The sequence below is a fragment of the Rattus norvegicus genome, chromosome 2 (genome assembly GCF_021556685.1).
Source record: "Rattus norvegicus strain SHRSP/BbbUtx chromosome 2, alternate assembly SHRSP_T2T, whole genome shotgun sequence".
NCBI lineage: Eukaryota > Metazoa > Chordata > Mammalia > Rodentia > Muridae > Rattus > Rattus norvegicus.
Genome location: NC_141535.1, coordinates 74,786,777 through 74,810,558, shown reverse-complemented (window position 1 = coordinate 74,810,558; position 23,782 = coordinate 74,786,777). Strand labels below are relative to the sequence as shown.

The 23,782-nt window shown below is 36.6% G+C and overlaps 1 protein-coding gene across 5 annotated transcripts in view; it reads right to left on the bottom strand.

The window, feature by feature from the left end:
* Cdh18 (cadherin 18) overlaps nt 1-23,782 on the bottom strand; it is a 1,022,663-nt gene that overhangs the window by 872,019 nt on the left and 126,862 nt on the right. The window lies entirely within an intron of this gene.

Genomic DNA, 23,782 nt, shown 5'->3' with positions numbered 1-23,782 from the left:
CAGGGACTAGACAAGGCTGCCCACTCTCTCCCTACTTATTCAATATAGTTCTTGAAGTTCTAGCCAGAGCAATCAGACAACAAAAGGAGATCAAGGGGATACAGATCGGAAAAGAAGAGGTCAAAATATCACTATTTGCAGATGACATGATAGTATATTTAAGTGATCCCAAAAGTTCCACCAAAGAACTACTAAAGCTGATAAACAACTTCAGCAAAGTGGCTGGGTATAAAATTAACTCAAATAAATCAGTTGCCTTCCTCTATACAAAAGAGAAACAAGCCGAGAAAGAAATTAGGGAAACGACACCCTTCATAATAGACCCAAATAATATAAAGTACCTCGGTGTGACTTTAACCAAGCAAGTAAAAGATCTGTTCAATTAGAACTTCAAGACACTGAGGAAAGAAATTGAAGAAGACCTCAGAAGATGGAAAGATCTCCCATGCTCATGGATTGGCAGGATTAATATAGTAAAAATGGCCATTTTACCAAAAGCAATCTACAGATTCAATGCAATCCCCATCAAAATACCAATCCAATTCTTCAAAGAGTTAGACAGAACAATTTGGAAATTCATCTGGAATAACAAAAAACCCAGGATAGCTAAAGCTATCCTCAACAATAAAAGGACTTCAGGGGGAATCACTATCCCTGAACTCAAGCAGTATTACAGAGCAATAGTGATAAAAACTGCATGGTATTGGTACAGGGACAGACAGATAAACCAATGGAATAGAATTGAAGACCCAGAAATGAACCCACACACCTATGGTCACTTGATTTTTGACAAAGGAGCCAAAACCATCCAATGGAAAAAAGATAGCATTTTCAGCAAATGGTGCTGGTTCAACTGGAGGGCAACATGTAGAAGAATGCAGATCGATCCATGCTTATCACCCTGTACAAAGCTTAAGTCCAAGTGGATCAAGGACCTCCACATCAAACCAGACACACTCAAAGTAATAGAAGAAAAACTAGGCAAACATCTGGAACACATGGGCACTGGAAAAAATTTCCTGAACAAAACACCAATGGCTTATGCTCTAAGATCAAGAATCGACAAATGGGATCTCATAAAACTGCCAAGCTTCTGTAAGGCAAAGGACACTGTGGTTAGGACAAAACGGCAACCAACAGATTGGGAAAAGATCTTTACCAATCCTACAACAGATAGAGGCCTTATATCCAAAATATACAAAGAACTCAAGAAGTTAGACCGCAGGGAAACAAATAACCCTATTAAAAAATGGGGTTCAGAGCTAAACAAAGAATTCACAGCTGAGGAATGCCGAATGGCTGAGAAACACCTAAAGAAATGTTCAACATCTTTAGTCATAAGGGAAATGCAAATCAAAACAACCCTGAGATTTCACCTCACACCAGTGCGATTGGCTAAGATCAAAAACTCAGGTGACAGCAGATGCTGGCGAGGATGTGGAGAAAGAGGAACACTCCTCCATTGTTGGTGGGATTGCAGACTGGTAAAACCATTCTGGAAATCAGTCTGGAGGTTCCTCAGAAAATTGGACATTGAACTGCCTGAGGATCCAGCTATACCTCTCTTGGGCATATACCCAAAAGATGCCTCAACATATAAAAGAGACACGTGCTCCACTATGTTCATCGCAGCCTTATTTATAATAGCCAGAAAATGGAAGGAACCCAGATGCCCTTCAACAGAGGAATGGATACAGAAATTGTGGTTCATCTACACAATGGAATATTACTCAGCTATCTAAAACAACGAGTTTATGAAATTCGTAGGCAAATGGTTGGAACTGGAAAATATCATCCTGAGTGAGCTAACCCAATCACAGAAAGACATACATGGTATGCACTCATTGATAAGTGGCTATTAGCCCAAATGCTTGAATTACCCTAGATCCCTAGAACAAACGAAACTCAAGACGGATGATCAAAATGTGAATGCTTCACTCCTTCTTTAAATGAGGAAAAAGAATACCCTTTGCAGGGAAGGGAGAGGCAAAGATTAAAACAGAGACTGAAGGAACACCCATTCAGAGCCTGCCCCACATGTGGCCCATACATATACAGCCACCCAATTAGACAAGATGGATGAAGCAAAGAAGTGCAGACCCACAGGAGCCGGATGTAGATCGCTCCTGAGAGACACAGCCAGAATACAGCAAATATAGAGGCGAATGCCAGCAGCAAACCACTGAACTGAGAATAGGTCCCCTATTGAAGGAATCAGAGAAAGAACTGGAAGAGCTTGAAGGGGCTCGAGACCCCAAAAGTACAACAATGCCAAGCAACCAGAGCTTACAGGGACTAAGCCACTACCTAAAAACTATACATGGACTGACCCTGGACTCTGACCCCATAGGTAGCAATGAATATCCTAGTAAGAGCGCCAGTGGAAGGGGAAGCCCTGCGTCCTGCTAAGACTGAACCCCCAGTGAACTAGTCTATGGGGGGAGGGCGGCAATGGGGGGAGGGTTGGGAGGGGAACACCCATAAGGAAGGGGAGGGGGGAGGGGGATGTTTGCCCGGAAACCGGGAAAGGGAATAACACTCGAAACTTATATAAGAAATACTCAAGTTAATAAAAAAAAAAAAAAAAGAAAAAAAAAACTATTTCAATGTTATATTTTAATGCATATTTATAGTAGTTTTATTGCCAAAAGAACAACTAGTTGTTATTTATTTTTTCTTTTATTTTTGAAAATATTAATGTGATAACTATATCACTTTTTGCATGTACACTCAAATATGAGTATAAATAGCTGGGAATACTCTATTTGTACAGTAAAATTTTTTTATTAAGAAATTACATTATAAATGAAATTGATAAATATATTTATCGACATTCAATTATTTGAATTAAGCATAGTGTGATCTCACTTATGACAATATCAATGCAATTATTTTCTAGTTTTGCAAAATATTTTTTATAATACAGATGATGTAAGAGAACTGTAAATCAGACAAGCATGGCAATTCAGAACCCTGCTGCACCAGAAATTCCTTGTCATCTGAGTAATGTGATCTACAGAGCCTGAGCTCACCATCTTTTATAACAAGATGACCCTCTTAGCAGCAAGACTGGGATGTAAACCCAGTCACAAATCCTTCTACTATAATCTTCCTGCCTGCAAGATATGCTGGGACAAAGGCAGCACAAACATTCCAGGTGTGGCTAAGCAGTGACTGATCAGTAGCCTAGAGACCATAGACTGAGTATTGAACCAAATAAGACTGGCAAGGCAATAATAATAATAACAATAATAATGATAATAATAATAATAATAATAATAATAAATGAAATAAGCCCTAGTGCCTAGTATATTTTTCCTCAAAGGGATGTCATTCAGCAAATGGTGAGAGCATATTCAGAGATGCACAGCCAAACACTAGGCATAGCCAGGAAAATATCACAGAAGAGGGAGAAAAGATTGCATGACACAGAGGTGTTGAGAACCAGGAGAACATGGCCCACAGAATAAACTAAGCAGGGTTCATAGTCGTTCAAAGAAACTAAAGCAAACATCACTAACTCTATTTGAGTCTGAGGCAGGTCTCCTGTTTATACCCTAAGCATGTAGGACTCCCAGCAGTGAGAATCCATGCTGCCCCTGACTCCTTTGTCTACTCTTGGGATCCTTTTCCTCTTAGTGGACTGCTTTGTGGCGCCTGGATATGAGGATTTATCCCCAGTTTCACTGTCTTTTTGTTTCGCTGTGTTTGTTTGATATCCCTGGGAGGCCGGCTCTAGTTTTTGATACTATCAAAGAGCAATGGACTGTGGAGAGGAGGAGTCTTTTAAGAAAATAACCAAATATGTTTTTGGAAATTCAGTGAAGTTAACTAGTAATGAACGTTGAAATAAAATGAAGATTTTGGACTTTATTAAGGCACTAAAAGTGATAGATGCAATTCAGTGTGAGAACTTAAGGGTTGGAGAGACTGTTTAATTGGTAAACTATTTTCTTTGTAAGTTAGACATTCTTAACACTACCACAAAAAAAAAAAAAGACAGATATGGTGTGTTTAATGTAATTCCAGTGCTGGGCAGACTGGGACAGGTAAGTTTCCAGAACATGACTGGCCTGATAACCTACCCTACCATTAAGCCCTGTTATTAAGCCCAGAGAAAATCACTTTCACAATAACTAAAGAATGCAGCTACTGAGAAATAAGCCACGAGATTGAAATCTGGTCTCCACACACAGGGTCAAATATGTCCAGAACCACTTCCATATATTGAAGACAAATTAAAAGAAAAATTATAATTCATTTCAAATGATTACTTGTTCAATTTCTTTTGTCTAAATGTTAGGAAATTTGAAAGAAAACAATTTACAACCTCAAGAGGCCAGAGAGAAAACTACTGGAATTCCATTATTTCACAAAGTAGCATTACCAAGTATTAGAGAAGAAGAAACATGGACAGGAGCCAAAGAGCCGTAGGGGGAGGACCCTTCTTTCCAGCTGCTGCCCTCACAGAGAGCTGAAAGCCAGCAATCAGGAACCTGAGAGCAGAGGTAAGGTCAACTTTTCTGCTCCAAGGAACCTGCCTCGTACACTCAGGACACACAAAGGCAGAAGCCCTCTGGAATTGTGCACTTCAAGTTTCTTGCTCTGGCCCTAACTTCGCTGATACCACACGACACCGTCCTGCTCCCAAAACCATGGGAGAGAGAGCTAAAAGCCCAGTAGTGTGGTCAATCCTGAGACTGCAGGGCAGGAGAGACTGTCACTTCTGCCTACCTTTGCTCATGTCCCTGGCCCAAGAGGAAACTGCATAGTGCCTCTGGATACAGGAACATAGGAACAGTCAGCTGCAGAAGTCCCACAGTCCAGATCTGCACCCGGATCTGAACTGAACAGTTCAAACAGCTCCCTGCACCCGAATCCCATGGGGGAGAGAGCTAGATGCTCAGAGGTGCAGATACGCCTGAGAATCCAGAGGAGACTACACTCTGCTCACATTCACTACTCAAGAGGAAAATACCCAGCATCACTAGTGCCTCCTACACACAGGGACCTAGGAGCAGTAGGGGCAGGACACTTCCTTTCAGCTGCAGCCCTCACAGAAAGCTGAAAGCCAGCCGACAGGAGTAACTACACGCCTGAGAGTAGAATACTCTGTTCCCATAACTAGCTGAAAGAAAATAGGAAAAGAGGTCTGCATGAGTGCTGGCACACAGGCCCACAAGAAGGTCAAGCCACCATCAGAACAGCAAGAACGACTAACACCAGAGACAACCTGATGGCAAGAGGCAAGCACAGGAACCCCAGCAACAAAACCCAAGACTACTTGGCATCATCAAAACCCATTCTCCTACAAAAGCAAACACTGGATATCCAAACACACAAGAAAAGCAAGAACTAGATTTAAAATCACATTTTATCATGATGATGGAGGACTTTCAGAAGGTCATAAATAACTCCCTTAAGGAAGTACAAGACAACACAAGTAAGCAAGTAGGAGTCCTTAAAGAAGAAACACAAAATCCCTTAAAGAACTACTGGAATAAAAGAACCAAACAGGAAAAGGAAATAAACAAAACCATCAATGAGTTAAAAATGGAAATTGAAACAATAAAGAAAGGGAGACAACCCTGGAGATAGAAAACCTAGGAAAGAGATCAGGAGTCATAGACATGAGCATCACCAACAGAATTCATGAGATAGAAGAGAGAATCTCAGGAGCAGAAGATACCATGGAATATATCGACACAACTGCCAAAAATAATGTAAAATGGAAAAGCTCCTAGCCCAAAACATTCAGGAAATCCAGGACACAATGAGATGATCAAACCTAAGGATAATAGGTATAGAAGAGAATAAAGACTCTCAACTAAAAGGACCAGTAAATATCTTCAACAAAATCATAGAAGAAAACTTCCTAACCTAAAGAAAGAGATGCCCATAAACATACAAGAAGCCTACAGAACTCCAAATAGATTGGACCAGAAAAAGAAATTCTTCCGGTCATATAATAGTCAAAACTCCAATTGCACAAAACAAAGAAAGAATATGAAAAGCAGTAAGGGAAAAATGTCAAGTAATATATAAAGGCAGACCTATCAGAATTACACCAGACTTCTCACCAGAGACTATGAAAGCCTGAAGATCCTGGACAGATGTCATACCGACCCTAAGAGAACACAAATGCTAGCCCAGGTTACTATATCCAGCAAAATTCTCAGTTAACATAGATGGAGTAACCAAGATATTCCATGGCAAAACCAAATTTATACAATACCTTCCTACAAAGCCCAACACAAAGAGATAAACTACACCCTAGAAAAAGCAAGAAAGCTATATCCTTGCAATGAAATCAAAAGAAGAAAAGTACGCAAACATAATCCCACCTCCAAATAGAAATTAACAGGAAGCAACAATCATAATTCCTTAATATCTCTCAAATCAATAGACTCAATTCCCCAATAAAAAGACACAAATCAAGAGAGTGGATATGTAAAGAGGACCCAGCATTTTGCTGATTATAGGAAAGACACCTCAGAGACAAAGACAGACACTACCTCAGAGTAAAAGACTGGAAAACCAATTTCCAATCAATGGTGTGAAGAAGCAATTTGGAGTAGCCATTCTAATATCAAATAAAATCCACTTTCTGCCAAAAGTCATCAAAAAAGATATGGAAGGACACTTCATATTCATCAAAGGAATAATCCATCAAGATGAACCCTCAATCCTAAATAACCATGCTCCAAATACGAGGACACCTACATACATAAAAGAAACATTGCTCAAACTCAAAGCACACATTGCACCTCACAAAATAATAGTAGGAGATTTCAACAGAAAACTTTTATCAATGGACAGATCATAGAAACAGAGTTTAAACAGAAACATAGAGAGACTTACAGAAGTTATGAAACAAATGGACTTAACGGATCTTTATAGAACATTCAAACCTAAAACAAAAGGATATACCTTCTTCTCACCATCTCATGGTACCTTTTCCAAAATTGACCATATAGTCTGCCACAAAACAGGTCTTAACAGATACAGAAAGATTGAAATAATCCCATGCATCCTATCAGACCACCATGAGCTAAGGCTGGTCTTCAATAACAACATGGAAAGAATACCCACATATACATGGACTTTGAACCATGACAACATGGTCAAGAAAGAAATAAGGAAAGAAATTAACGACTTCTCAGAATTTAATGGAAATGAAGGTACAATATATCCAAACTTATGGGAAACAATGAAAGCTGTGCTAAGAGGAAAACTCATAGCTCTGAGTGCCTGCAGAAAGAAACAGGAGAGAGCATATGTCAGCAGCTTGACAGCACATCTAAAAGCTCTAGAACAACAACAAAAAAAAGCAAATATACCCAAGAGGAGTAGAAGGCAGAAAATAACCAAATTCAGGGTTGAAATCAGCCAAGTAGAAAAAAAAAGAAATATGCAAAGAATCAACAGAACAAAAAACTTTTTTTTTTGAGAAAATCAACAAGATAGATCAACCCTTAGCCAGACTAACCAGAGGGCACAGAAAGTGTGTGCAAATTAATCAAATCAGAAATGAAAAGGGAGCCATAACAGAATCAGAGGAAATTAAAAAAATCATCAGATCATACTACAAAAGCCTATATATATTCAACAAAATTGGAACATCTGGAGGAAATGGACAATTTTCTAGACAATTTCTAGACAAATACCAGGTATCAAAATTAAATCAGGAACAGATAAACTATTTAAGTAATCCCATAAATCCTGAAGACATAGAAACAGTCATTTAAAGTCTCCCAACCAAAAAGAGCCCAGGACCAGATGGGTTTAATGCAGAATTCTATCAGACTTTCATAGAAGACCTCATACCAATACAATCCAAAATTGAAACAGATGGAGCACTACCAAATTCCTTCTATGAAGCTACAATAACTCTTATACCTAAACCACACAAAGATCCCACAAAGAAAGTGAATTTCAGACCAAATTCCCTTATGAATATTGATGCCAAAATACTCAATAAAATCCTTGCAAACCGAATCTAAGAACACATCAAAACTATCAACCATCATGATCAAGTAGCCTTCATCCCAGGCATGCAGGGATGATTCTACTAGCAGCCTTATTCATAATAGCCAGAAGCTGAAAAGAACCCAGATGCCCTTCAACAGAAGAATGAATACAGAAAATGTGGTACATCTACACAATGGAATACTACTCAGCTATCAAAAATAATGACTTCATTAAATGTATAGGCAAATAGATGGAACTAGAAAATATCATCCTGAGTGAGGTATCCCAATCACAGAAAAACACACCTGGTATGCACTCATTGATAAGTTGATATTAGCCTAAATGCTCGAATTACCCAAGATGCACAGACCACATGAAACACAAGAAGGACTAAAATGCAGATGCTTCATTCCTTCTTTAAAAGGGCTACAAAATTATCCATAGGAGGGAATAGGGAGGCAAAGTTTGGAGCAGAGAATGAAGGAATGGTCATTCAGAGCCTGTCCCTCATTTGGCGCGCACATACACAGACACACAGACACAGACACAGACACACAGACACACAGACACACACACACACATATATGTATATATATATATATATATATACATATATATATATATATATCCACCAAAAGTAGATAAGATGGATGAAGCTAATTAATGCATGCTCAGATTTCTCTTGAGCAATACAGCCAGAATATGTCAAATACAGAGGCGAATGCCAGCAGCAAGCCACTGAACTGAGAACAGGACCCCCGTTCGAGGGACTAGAGAAAGGTCTGAAAGAGGTGAAGGAGCTTGCTACCCCAAAAGAAAAACAATGCCAACCAAACAGAGCTTCCAGGGACTAAGCCACTACCTGAAGATTATACATGGACTGACCCTGGGCTCCAACTGCATAGGTAGCAGTGAAAAGCATTGTTGGAGCACCAGTGGAAGTGGAAGCCCTTGGTCCTGTCAAGGTTGGGCACCTGTTGTAGGGAATGTGGTGTGTGGGTAATGGGGGAAGGATGGATAAAGAGGGGTTATGGGGCTGATGGACAGGGATCTGGGAAAGGGAATACCATTTATAATGTAAATAAGAAATACCCAATTTATTAAAATTAAAGAAAAAAGTACAATAAAATGATAAGATAAAAATACTCGAAGAAAAAAAGAAAAATGTACTTTATGTATATAGGTTAATGTGTCTTAGGAATGATCAAGTTTATAAAATTCTGTGACGTGGGTCTGAGTATGCAAAAGAAAATGTCTTAGTTTCTTTGCCACACTATATACCATTTTAGATGAATTTCCTCAGTGGAAACACAGAAACCAGCAGAGACCTCAGTTACAGTATAGTGCACAAAACCAGCCAAATTGAAATGGGAAGGAAATACTGTTTCACTTCTCGGTATTGTCCAGTCACAAGAGATGTTGCTTTGTAATAGGGATAATAATAATTACTATTAATTAACACACGGGCGAAATATTTTACTTGGCTTTTAAAGAGAAAATGACTGTACGATATAGGAAATTATTGATGAAATTTAGGGACATAGGTGAAGTTAAAAATGGATATAGAAAACAATAAATAATTTCATCTCTTGCTGAAAGTACGTGATTTTGAATTTTCTTGAATCTAATAAAAACTATAAGAATACAGACATAGGGAGAAAAACTGATAAGAATTTATAATTATAAATCTTAATCTATAATCTTAACAAAACATTCTCATAGAATGAAGGAGTACTTTAGGTGGTATAAATTTTAAAATAAAGTTAAATAGTCAGATTTTAGCTTTAGTTCTGCAGAATTGTTCATGAAGAAAAGGCTCCTTCAGCAAAACTAGATAGTAAAATATCTGAACATCTTGTCAAATATTCACTGAGAAAGGTCTAGTTTTTAAAAAATGGCTCCATTTCAATCTATATAGGTAGCATAAATATAATGAAAATATTAGAAATCTTGAAATTCAGAGTTGTACTCTGAAACATGGATAGTTCAACCTTATTTAAAAAATTTACATTTTTTATTCTACAGGCAAAAAACAAAAAAGCAGATTAATATTCCTTTCCAAATGAAACATTTTACCAGATGTTACTCTAGGGAAGAATACTAAACTTAAATATTAATACAATTCATTTAAAAATGTAATTGTACAAATAATTTTCAATTTCATGTAGTAAGCCAATTAAGTTGGCACAAATTCTAGTCTTTGTGAGTTGTGGGCAAGAAGATGCTAGCTTTATCTCAAAAGGAAGTCTGAGGCAGAATCTAGGTTACATGAAAATGATTCAGGGTCAGAAAGAAGCAAAACAAATATAATCAAACAATATAAAATGCATATTTGCACAAGGGATTCTGAATCACACACTGAGTTCCTCAAAATAATATGGAAAATTACAATTTAATTTTTAATATCCAGATGCTAAATTAACACTGGAGTACCTATACTGAAAATAGAAATGAGTATTAAATTACATTCTTATAAATCTTTATCAGCTACCCTAGAATTTAAAGATAATTTTTAGTTCATGAAAGATATGTAAAATTATGCTTTTATTTTATATCAAAATATGTGCTTCAATTATAGATAGCACCATCAGTAATCAGTAATACAGTTGTTCCTGTGCTTTTGAGGTAACCAACAATCATTGAATTGTACTTAGGTCTGCTCAGTAGAAGAAATCAATGTCTGGTACTTTAAGTCTAACCAATTACCTGTAGCTGGTGAGAAGACACTAGTGCAGAATATATTACTGCTACTTTTCTAAATCAATGTATTTTCTAACAGCACTCAAAGTATTTAGTCTCATGACAATAGATAAGAGTAACTCTCTCTACTTCCCAAAGAGGCTTCTTTTTGTAGCAGGTGAAAACTATAAACAGAATTACAGCCGGTCTGTCTCCTGGATACATTTTCTCTTAATGCTAGAGGAATATTATCAATATGGTCAAGGAAACAAGAAAATAGCATCCATTGACTTTACACCACGTATAGAGTTATCACAAAACATACACTTAGATATGATATATTAATATATAATATGATTATATAATTACATATAATACAACTGGGTCTTTCAGTTCTTACTATCATTCTGCTTCATTTCCTGAGATATTAATGAAGCAATCAATGGAGGGTATATATATATATTATATATTATATATATTATGCATATTATTTAGTTAGGTTTTAAATTTTGAACTTCTGTGTTCCAATATAAATAAGTAAACACTGAATGTAACTGAATATTCTAAAATATCGCTGACACTCTCTTGAAATTTTATATGAAATTATCTTCCTTTCCTCACAAACTTACTTGAACTAAAATTACATAGTAAAGGAAGTAATGCTATAGTAAAATATGTCTGGATTATCATCCATATTAATATAGAGTGAGAAAATGATATGATGTTCTATGTGTTCACAAAATAAGCACAATTTTGTGGATATTGAAATACATAGTTGGGCCTGACGCTTGACATCAAATTATTGTCAAATAATATATTGATTAAGTATGCCTTTGTTTTGTAAATCAAAGACTTCAGAGATAGGAATTTGGATCAGCTATTGAAATCTTTACTGTACACCTTAAGAAATAAGTTCCAGTCAGCATACATGTAAAAGTAGACCATGGTGTCTTGTGGCTATAACACTAGTACTGAACAAATGAGGACAAGAGGATCAATCTTGTGGCTCTCTTGACAGCCAGTGGGGCTGAGATGGTATGCTTCAGCAATAGTGGAAACAACACTTAACTGAAAACTGCAAAATAAAGACTTAAGATATTGACTGTTCTACTTTGCACATGCATATAAACTCTCTCTCACTCTCTGTCTCTCTCTGTCTCTCTCTGTCTCTCCTTCTCTCTCTCTCTCTCTCTCTCTCTCTCTCACACACACACACACACACACACACACACAGAGAGAGAGAGAGAGAGAGAGAGAGAGAGAGAGAGAGAGAGAGAGAGAGAGAGAACACTTCATAACAAAATTGGTCTTTCATATTTTTCCCTTTGACTTTTCTTATTTTTAATTGTCATGTGAACTATTCCTGGGAAGGTAGTGAAGTCTATTCATTCCAACAAGAGTATTAAGGAGAGACTAAAGAGAGCATCTCGCTAAGTCTAGCTAGGGAAATCCTTGTGTTTTAATTATGGAACATGGATAATTTTGTTTCTTATGAACCAAGAACAAATTGAGAACAGCTAATCCATCAAAGAAAATAAACAAATAAACAATCTTTCCTCATCAGGGATAAGTACGGTGCCTTAAATACTCTGGAAACACTTGCCTTTGTCCCTCTGAGATTCTCCTATCCACAGCTATCCTTAATGCTATACACATACATGGGAAAGGGTGGGGTCTATGATGTTCTTTCTTGTATTATAAGTTAGTGGGTTCAACCCTCCTTAGGTTATGCCAGCTGCAGAGGATTTACATATGTACTGGCCATACCATGACTGAATAGTGGCATCCTATAGTGACTGTTCTTGCTGACAAGGACCCAACCCTAAGAAACTTAGTATTAGTTTTTATTTTTCTGTTTTTTTTCCATCTTTAATAACTGGGAGATTTAAACGACTGCTTCTATTTCTTTAGGAGTTATGAGGTTGTTTAAATGGTTTATCTGTTCCTGATTTAACATTGGTACCTGGTATCTGTCTAGGAAATTGTCTATTTCCTCCAGATTTTCAAGTTTTGTTGAATATAGGCTTTTGTAGTAGGATCTGATGATTTTTTGAATTTTCTCTGATTCTGTAGTTATGTCTCCCTTTTCATTTCTGAATTTTTAAATTTGGACACACTCTCTGTATCCTCTGGTTAGTCTGGCTAAGGGTTTATCTATTTTGTTGATTTTCTCAAAGAACCAACTTTTGGTTCTGTTGATTCTTTCTATGGTCCTTTTTGTTTCTACTTGGTTGATTTCAGCTCTGAGTTTGATTATTTCCTGCCTTCTACTCCTCCTGGGTGTATTTGCTTCTTTTTGTTCTAGAGCTTTTAGGTGTGCTGTCAAGTTGCTGACATATGCTCTCTCCTGTTTGTATCTGCAGGCACTCAGAGCTACGAGTTTTCCTCTTAGCACAGCTTTCATTGTGTCCCATACTTTTGGGTATGTTGTACCTTCCTTTTCATCTTTTTTTTTCCGGAGCTGGGGACCGAACCCAGGGCCTTGTGCTTGCTAGGCAAGCGCTCTACCACTGAGCTAAATCCCCAACTCCTGTACCTTCCTTTTCATAAAAATTCTATGAAGTCTTTAATTTCTTTCTTTCTTTCTTCCTCGAGCAGGTTATCATTGAGTAGAACATTGTTCAACTTCCATGTATATGTGGGTGTTCTTCCCTTATTGCTATTGAAGACCAGCTTTAGTCTGTGGTGGTCTGATAGGACAAATGGGATTATTTCTATCTTTCCACATCTGTTGAGGTCTATTTTATGACCGAATATCTGGTCAATTTTGGAGAAAGTACCATGAGGTGGTGAGAAGAAGGTATATCTTTTTGTTTTAGGATAGAATGTTCTATAACTATCTGTTAGGTCCATTTGGTTCATAACTTCTCTTAGTCTGTCTATGTCTCTTTAATTTCTGTTTCCATGATCTGTCCATTGATGAGAGTGGGGTATTGAAATCTCCTACTATTATTGTGTGAAGTGCAATGTGTGCTTTGAGTTTTAGTAAAGTTTCTTTCATGTATGTAGGTGCCCTTGTATTTGGAGCATAGATATTTAGGATTAAGAGTTCATCTTGGTGGATTTTTCCTTTGATGAATATGAATTGTCGTTCCTTATCTTTTTTGATGACTTTTGATTGAAAATCGATTTTATTCAACATTTGAATGGTTATTTTAGCTTGTTTCTTTTGACCATTTGCTTGGAAAGTTGTTTTCCAGCCTTTTATTCTGAGGTTTTGTCTATGTTTGTCTCTGAGGTGTGTTTCCTGTAGACAGCAGAATGCAGGGTCCTCATTGCATATCCAGTTTGTTAATCTGTGTCTTTTTATTGGGAAATTGAGTCCATTGATTTTGAAAGATATTAAGGAAAAGTGATTGTTGCTTCCTGTTATATTCTGCATGTGTGGTTTTCTTCTCTTTGTTTTGCAAAATGATTAGTTTCTTGCTTGTTCTAGGGTGTAGCTTGTCTCCTTATGTTGGGCTTTACCATTTATTATCCTTTGTAGGGCAGGATTTGTAGAAAGATATTGTGTAAGTTTGGTTTTGTCATGGAATATCTTGGTTTCTCCATCTATGTTAATTGAGAATTTTGCTGGATACAGTAACCTGGGCTGGCATTTGTGTTCTCTTAGGGTCTGTATGACATCGTTCCAGGATCTTCAGGCTTTCATAGTCTCTGGTGAGAAGTCTGGTGTAATTCTGATAGGTCTGCCTTTATATGTTAATTGACATTTTTCCCTTACTGCATTTAACATTGTTTTTTGTTTTGTGCTTTTGAAGTTTTGACTATTATGTGACAGGAGGAGTTTCTATTCTGGTCCAATCTATTTGGAGTTCTGGAGGCTTCTTTTATGTTTATGGGCATCTCTTTCTTTAGGTTAGGGAATTTTTCATCTATGATTTTGTTGAAGATATTTACTGGTACTTTGATCTGGGAGTCTTCACTCTCTTCTATACCTATTATCCTTAGGTTTGATCTTCTCATTGTGTCCTGGATTTCCTGTATGTTTTGGACCAGTAGCTTTTTCTGTTTTATATTATCTTTAACAGTTGAGTCAATGATTTCTATGGAATCTTCTGCTCCTGAGATTCTCTCTTCTATCTCTTGTATTCTGTTGGTGAAGCTTGTATCTATGGCTCCTTGTCTCTTCCTTTGGTTTTCTATATCCAGGGTTGTTTCCATGTGTTCTTTCTTGATTGCTTCTATTTCCATTTTTAATTCCTTCAACTGTTTGATTGCATTTTCCTGGAATTCTTTCAGGGATTTTTGTGATTCCTCTCTATAGGCTTCTACCTGTTTCTTTATGTTTTCCCGCATTTCTCTAAGGGAGTTCTTCATATCTTTCTTAAAGTCCTCCAGCATCATGATCAAATATGATTTTGAATCTAGATCTTGCTTTTCTGGTGTGTTTGGATATTCCGTGTTTGCTTTGGTGGGAGAATTGGGCTCCAATGATGCCATGTAGTCTTGGTTTCTGTTGCTTAGGTTCTTGCACTTGCCTCTTGACATCTGGTTGTCTGTGGTGTTACCTTTTTCTGCTATTTCTGACAGTGGCTAGACTGTCCTATAGGCCTGTGTGTCAGGAGTGCTGTAGACCACTTTTCCTGTTTTCTTTCAGCCAGTTATGGGAACAGAGTGTTCTGCTTTCAGGCATGTAGTCTTTCCTGTCTTCTGGTCTTCAGCTGTTCCTATGGGTGTGGATCCTGAGTCCACCAGGCAGGTCACTTGGAGCAGAAAAGTTGGTCTTACCTCTGGTCTCAGGCCTGAAGTCGCTCCTAGGATGCTGTGTTTCAGCTCTCTGTGAGGGCAGCAACCAGAAGGGCCTGCCCCATCTTTTCTCAGGTCTCTGTGCACAGGATTTCCATATGGCAATAGGTGTTTTCTTTTTTGTTCTTTTTTTTTTTCCGGAGCTGGGGACCGAACCCAGGGCCTTGCGCTTCCTAGGCAAGCACTCTACCACTGAGCTAAATCCCCAACCCTGGTGTTTTCTTCTAGAGTCAGGAATGTGGGCAGAGTTTAGTCTCTTCTGGCTTCACAGTTGTGTCTGCCCCTCTGAAGTTCTAACTCTCCCTCCCACGGGATTTGGGTGCAGGGAGCTATTGCCTGGGTCCCTTCAGATCTGGGTGGTGTCTGGACCACAGGAGACCTGCTGCTCGATTGCCCCTATCTTCCCATTCCCATAGGCCCTATACAATTTCCTCTTGGGCCAGGGATGTGGGCATAGGTGGGCAGTATTGGTGATCTCTCCTGCCCTGTAGTCTCAGGAGTGCCCACCTTGCTGGGCGGTGAGCTTTCTCTCTCCCATGGGGTTTGGGAGCAGGGAGCTATGGGCTGGCATCAGCGAGGTTCAGGCTCCAGTTAAAAACCAGAAGTGTCTGGTGCCAGGGGAATTTTGCCTTTGTGTGTTTTGAGTCCACCAGGCAGGTCACTTGGAGCAGAAAAATTGGTCTTACCTCTGCTCCCAGGCCTGAAGTTGCTCCTGGGGGGATGCATTTCAGCTTTCCGTGAGGGTGGCAACCAGAATGGTCTGCCCCGCATTTTTCTGGGTCCCTGTGCACAGGGGTCCCAGATAGCGTTAGGTGTTTTCCTCTAGAGTCAGAAATGTGGGCAAAGTGTAGTCTCTTCTGGCTTCCCAGGTGTGTCTGCCCCTCTGAAGGTTTAGCTCTCCCTCCTAAGGGATTTGGGTGCAGGGAGCTGTTGGCCGGGTCCCTTCAGATCCAGTATTAGTTTTTAAAAGAGGTAGATTTCACGCAGATCTCTCTATATACATATTCATCATAGGAATGTAAGTTAAAAATAGCTAGTTGATAATTTCCTTAATGCTGACTAGGAAAATGACATACCTTTTATGCTTATTCTTTTGTACAGAACATATGTGTGCATGATGTATTACAATATTGAGATCATTTAGTCCTTATGATTTATCATATAATTCTAACTTGTCAAGGAAAATATAGACTGGGAGAGCAATGTGAAAGTGAGTTGCAGAATATAATTTGCACATGACCTAGATGATAGCAGGGAATTCCACATAGGGAGTTATGCACACTTTTAATCAGTGAACACAGAATCTTTCTTCATTTCCCCAGGGACAAATCTATAAAACATTGATGCTCTACAGGGGAATGTTAAAGATCATGGTTGTTTACTCTCTCATACTTTTACTGATTGCAGTATTTCTTCTTTTGAAACATGTTCTCATCCAGAATCTCTCCACTAGGGTGTCTTATAGTGTGTCCTCAGTTTTTAACTCATTTCATTCTCTTCATAAAATTTATGTGGAAGTCACCCTGTGTTTTAAGCGGTTGTACTGTTCTGGTAGTCCCCAATAACTTTTCTACCTGGAGTCTTAGCAATTTAAAATTTACAGTATCAGAAAAAGAGTAAGGAAAATAATTTTTATAGCTGTCAAAATATATGATAATGAAATTTCACAAACTGTAACAATATCATTTATGTCTAATATCTCTAATGTGACCAAATAAAGTATTAACCCCCTAAACATCTGTAATAAGCAATGATAATATTAATTATGTGTAGTCAGCCCTGAGCTACATAATTTTAGGTCTATTTTCACAAGATTTTTTTACTTTGCTCTTGTAACTTCTTTTGGATTTTACAAATAAAAATAAATAAGATATAAAAGGATGTCATTGTGTGCTTTTTCCATCCCAATGATGTGAAGACTGGAAGATTCAGAGACTCAAAAAAATGTTGTTTTCATGAGATTCAGCATGGCCAATTTCTGCAGCAATAACAATGTATCTTTATACACTAAACTGAAAAAAAATGGCATGCAAGTTTGCCATAAGAGGAATGACAATGATCCAAATCCAAGACTAATATAAGGAAATTATTAGGATACTAAAGCCTTTTATTGAATGATGCTAGTTGTTAGTAATTAAAGCTTATTAAAACCATTACAAATTGATATAAATATTTTTCAAAATTCATTACTTGTATAATTACTTTTTTAAATTAATTGAATTAATAGTTTTCTTCATAGTCAATGTTTGAATAAAGGATCTGATGACTTCATAGCACAGGAGTTGAAAGATCCTTTAACAGCTACTGTAGAAGGGTTGTACACAGTCAAGTAAATGAATAGCAATTAAAATTTTATAGATAACTTTAGGATAATTCTAAACAAAAGTAAAATAAAAGCATTTAAAACACAACCCCTAATATTTCTTGAAAATTTTTGATTTATTGTCTATTCCTTTCATACCAGACATAACATTGAACAACATATGTAGCACGTTCTATCTTTATAGTGGAAGTTGTGAGATAACATACCATTTACACATAAGTAAACTGAAGTTTACAGGATACTAACTGACATTCTGTGAAAATGAAACTCTCATATTCCTCTGACCAGCAGCTCAAAAACATATATGTTGACAACGTGGCAAAAGATAGTTATATTTCCATTCTCTGCAGTCGTTGCTAACTATATGTGCATCTCAAGTATAAGTTCTCTATGTAGTGCATACTTTTTAATCTATAGACCTCTTAAAAGAGATTCTAATTCTTTTTTAATCTAGTTGTAATAAAATATTACTTTTCATATTTCATTTAGAGAATTAAAAATTAAATACAAGGCAAGCATGAAATCAATAAAAATGATGAATAAAGTCGCTGTTCATAGCATAAATTAAGATTATGCATTTGAGTCTATTATTAATATCATGTCGAATAGTTGGTTTTTTGTTGGATAGTTTGAATACTTTGCATTTTTCAAATTATAGCTTATTTTTTGTAACATAAGAAATTCATCTGCTAGAGTAAAGTTTTCACAAGTTCAAAAATATAAAAAGAAACATTTCATGCCCGGAATATACTTTATTCAATTTATTTAATTTTCTTTATATGCTTTGTGGACTAGATTTATGTATGTGATCTACATGTATACAGGATGTCCAGAGAAGACTTAAGAGGGTTTGGAACTGGAGTTCAGCATCATGTGAGTATTGAGGTACAAACCCTGGTCTACTTCAAAAGCAGTGACTGTACTCAACTGCTGAGTCATCTTTTTCAACCATAGAGTTTTTTTAACTTTGACTTAAAGAAAACATTTTTGAGTATTTCATACAAAGTACTGAGATTACATTATTTCTCCTCCTCCCTATCCTGCTCCAATTCCTCCCATGTCCACCTTCATAAGATTAAAAGTGTATTCTATATTTAATGTTGTATGATATATATTTATTTGTAGCAGCAGCACACGCACACATGCACACACATGCACACACACATATACATACATACATACATACATACATACATATATGACTTATGCTACTGATTCAACTTAGTTTCACTTATATAAACATGTGTTTAGAGATGAAGGCAGATGCTACCAGATGCTAATGGACAACTTAACAGGAAGCATGCTACTGCAGCTCCTCATCTGAGGGTGGTGCCTTGTAAAACTTCCCCCTATAGACACATCCACACAACACAACTTTACGAGCCCTCAGCATGTACCTAAAGAAATTAAATCACACTACAGACGGATTCCTTCAACATGATATTTATTGCTCTATTTACAGTAAATAGGGAATGAAAAAAGCCTAGAATTCCCTCAAATTTTGAAAACAAAATTAATGTTTCATACATACACAAGCAGTATTCAATTTACTTATAAAATCATGAAGTTTTCAAGTAAATGGATGGAATTATAGACTCTTATATTGTGTTGTGTACAATAAATCAGACCCAGAAAGAGAAATGCCACAGGTGTATTTGTGGATTCTAGATCAGAATAGTCAGATATCAGTAAATCAATTGAATTAACTTTAGGAACAGGAAAGTTAAAAAGGACATGTGTGAAGAAGATGAAGAGGAGCGGTGTGCATTGGGAGAGTCTAACTGGAAGTGATAAAGAACAGCAATTCAGAATAATATAGAGGAAAGCTTCAAAGTAAGGACAGTCATTATTTTATACATTACTTAGACATGTATAACATGTATATGTGGTTTAATGTATATATATATATAATATATAGTTTCAAAGAATAAGACATCTCTCTATATCTGTTGATATGTTTGTATTTATTACTTAAACCTCTTGGAGAAAGATGCATATTTTGCTAATTTCTATGTTGTATGTACTTGTGTCCCTGTCATTTTACAATACAATATATTAATAAGGGATTTGTTCATCAAAAATAGAATTGATTAAAACTGTTATTTTTCTGTAAAATTCTCAGAAAAAGTGGAGTGGAAAATAATACTTAGTAAAGTTATTATAACTTACTTAAAGTAATGAACCTCATCTATTCATCAACAGTAAACCAACTTTCATATATACTAATAAGGTTCGATTATGAATATATACCAAAGTATGACTAATATATAAGTACATGGTCTGAGCCACGTAAAGTGTTCACCTAACTGTAGATAATCAAGATGATTTTTGACATTGTTGGGATGGCCTGCTGGTAAATGTTCTTCGTTCCACTTGTTGCACAAAGTCTCCAGTATTGTAATCTGCTTCTAAGAGCAAAGAGATATTCACTATACTTTGTAAAAACAACCTTCATTAAGCTTAAATTGTCTAAGGTTTTTCTCTAAAGATGCACAAACTAATTTAGTAAGAAGCATCACGTGTATCTGGAAATGTACAACAAAGAACCCGTGACTCTTCCTATTTAATATTCATAACAATGATTACTGATTCCTCTCATAACTACCTAGGTGACATCTGTGCATGCTTTCAAATTTTCAATACAATTTCTATAAATGTATGATTTATTTATGAGACATTTGTAAACTAGTCATCGTTAATGAAAATTTATCTGAGATACCACAATGTTTTAACGTGCATCCGATTGTGTTACAGATCCAAGGTTATCAGGATGAGTTATGCAGCATAAGATAAAGCAACATCTGGAGAAATGGACAGGTAATTTGATGAGGTGTGAACAAATTAACAACTAGTACTCATTTCCACCAAACTACTATTGGCTTTACAACTTTTAGAAATATCATTCATATTCTAATTTCAATTTGCATTCAGACAGAGAAATAATATCCTGAGGAAACAGGCAGATTAGAGTAATTAGAGACAGACTACAGGTGGAGAAAAAAGAAATCTAATGGTTACACAAGGAACTTAAATTCAACAATCATAGTAAGCTTTGCTGAACTCTTCATAAGGGCTTTCCTTGCCTAATCCAGTTTGGATCGCTATAGCTAATACCACACGGTAGCTTATTTAGAAAACAGAGATATATTTTCTCAGAGCTCAGGCGTGTTTTCTTCACTCTGCAGTCTAAATCTTTGGCATGAAGAAAGGGGTCTTCTCTCTTTTCCCACAAGTTGTCATTTCTGCCTATCTCTGTCCATGGCAGCTTTTTATATTTTCTATTGGAAGATACATTACAAAAGAAAGAACTATTAATTTATAGTTTTAGAAACTCAAGCTCAAAGAGCCAACTACATGGAATTTCTGCTACCGATGCTGGAGCATCTTGATAGGAGCATGTTCAAGAGGGGATGGCATGTTCAATTAGAAAGCCAGAGAAAGACACAGAGATGCAGAGATGGTGAGTGTAGTTCTCCAACAAACATCAATTAATGAAAAAAGAATTTGAAAGAGCAAGGACCATTATGCAAGACTGGAGGGAGAAGATAAAACAGTGAGAATTCTGTAACTATATTATAATTTCAAAATATAAAAGAAGTAATAAAAAAAAAAGCACTGCCGGGCTCCAGAAGGAATCACATAAAGTGAGATGAATTGGGATTGGCCCACTTCATTCTCACATGGGAGGTTCCAAGATGAAGAAGTCCTTCAAATATTTTTCTGGCTGAGGCTGAAGTAGATCAGCATAATTGCATGAAAAATTGTTATTCCAATGAGAAAAGGGAATTCATAATATTCTGGTGATTCCTTTACATGCAAAACCTATAATCAGTGTGACAGGAATTGAAACATATATGCCCCTTGGGTCTTTTCTACATCATTAATGACTGAGTGTGATGATAACTGCACACTTGTCAGCCCCACTTCATTCAGCTGCTTTCAACTGAATGGAGCGATGTCACCATACTTTCTATAGCCAGTGCTGTGTGTCAAGCTAAGAAAGATGCTAGAACAAATTACAATTATGCTATCTTGCTACAATGTGAAGGATGTGCTAATTAATATTATTTTTAAAAGCCCACATTTCCTTTTTAGACATCCTTAGAGAACCTCGTAAGAAAATTACTATCAGTTCTAACCCCATTCTCAGAAATTCAAGAAAACAGCTCCAAACTGCTCAGACTTGTTATTCAAGTACTGTTGTCAGAACAAAAATCAAACCATTGGTTAGTAGGGAACTATACCTTGTGTACATCCAACTGAAAATAATATTGCTTTCTGCAAGTATTTTCTGAGAGAGTCATGTGAGCAGGCAGGCCTAGTTTGCCTGCCTGTTCCTGAATAATGAAAATGGAATGCCAAGAGTAAAAGTTCAAGGAGGAAAAACAGTTGCCATTTTTTTTCCTGAGGTATTTAAGTGTAGCATTGTCTGTGAGGAAAAAACAGAATGTATAAAAAAATGAAACCTTTCTAGGAATTAAATGTTAACCATCTTTTAAACTTCAGCAACTCACGTATTTTTAAGAGCTTTTATTACTATATCTATTTTCTTAAATTTTGCATAAGTTCTGCTAGCTTTGCTGAGATTCAAAGGAATTGTATGTAGACACTACTGATTCCTGGATATCAAAATATTTTAGTACTATAACTGAGATATTTGTCCAATTGTTTGTTCAAATGATAGTTGTTAAATCACTTCTCAATTTTGTGCTGTATAGCAATATTTTTACATACATTAAGTGGAAGATCATAAGCCAGCAGCATTCTGCCACGACAGTCAAAGGCTATTTCAAGTTTTGAGATAAAAATTATTGCCTCCTGTGATTACTCCACAAAGTTGTGGATACCTACCCTGACTTCAATCCCTGCTGCACTCCAAAAGAGAAATTATTTAATTCATGAACTCTTAAACTGAAATTGAAAGCACACCTCCTAGTGCTGCCTTCCCGCATTTACCCACTAGCTTATTTCACCTTAACTTGTTTTCTTTCCTTTCACTCTCCAAACTCAAATAAATGTGACCATTATTTTTAAATATCATCTCTCTTTATATAACAGGTCTCTCTGATACTTTTCATGGTGTTTCATCAGGCCTTAAAAATAATATCAGAAGCAAAAAAAAAAAAAACCCTGATATCCAATACTAGTGTTAAACAAAGTATGCATATACAGATAGCTTAAAAATGTATATACTTATATGTATAAAGAGATAAGTTTATTTGATATTTCTTTCTTGTATATCAACTCACTTTAAGAGCATAAATGGTGGTTAAGATTCTTGAATTCTAGAAATTGAAATAACCTAAAGGAGGAGAGATTCTAAATATGTAAATTGTTGTATCCTCATATTAACCATAATAAATTGATACTCCAATGTAAGGTTTAAATTTGCATTTGAAGAAGAATTTTACTGAATCACCACACAATGTTCCTAATTTAAAAAATAAAACAAGTGATTAAATAAAGGTAAAAATGTACATTTAGAAAATTAAGGATTTTTAGGAGAGTTATAATCTTCTTTTAACCTAATAATGTTCAATTTGTGGATGGAATGCAAAAGAGATATGTTTATATGTAATCTTAAATCAAGAGAGTTTTATTAAAAGTTAAGAAGAAAAATAAAATAGCCAGGTCCAAAGATGGCTTTGATAATTTGATGGTTTGGGTTCAAGCTTCAGAATCTACCATGGAGCAAGAAAATTATATCCTAAAATTATATTCTGACCTGTATGATTACCTAGGATGCATGTGTCGAACCTACCCCCCTCTCTCTCTGTCTCTCTGTCTCTGTCTCTGTCTCTCTCTAAGTGTGTGTGTGTGCGTGTGTGTGTGTGTGTGTGTCTGTCTGTCTCTGACTCTCTGTCTCTGTCTCTGTCTCTCAGTGTGTGTGTGTGCGTGTCTGTGTGTCTGTCTGTCTGTCTCTGACTCTCTGTTTCTGTCTCTCTTCCCCTGTTTCCCCCCCATCACACACACACACACACACACACACACACACACACACACACAAACACACAAGAATAATACATTTAAATTTAAAGGCAATTCAAGGCTAAATAGCTT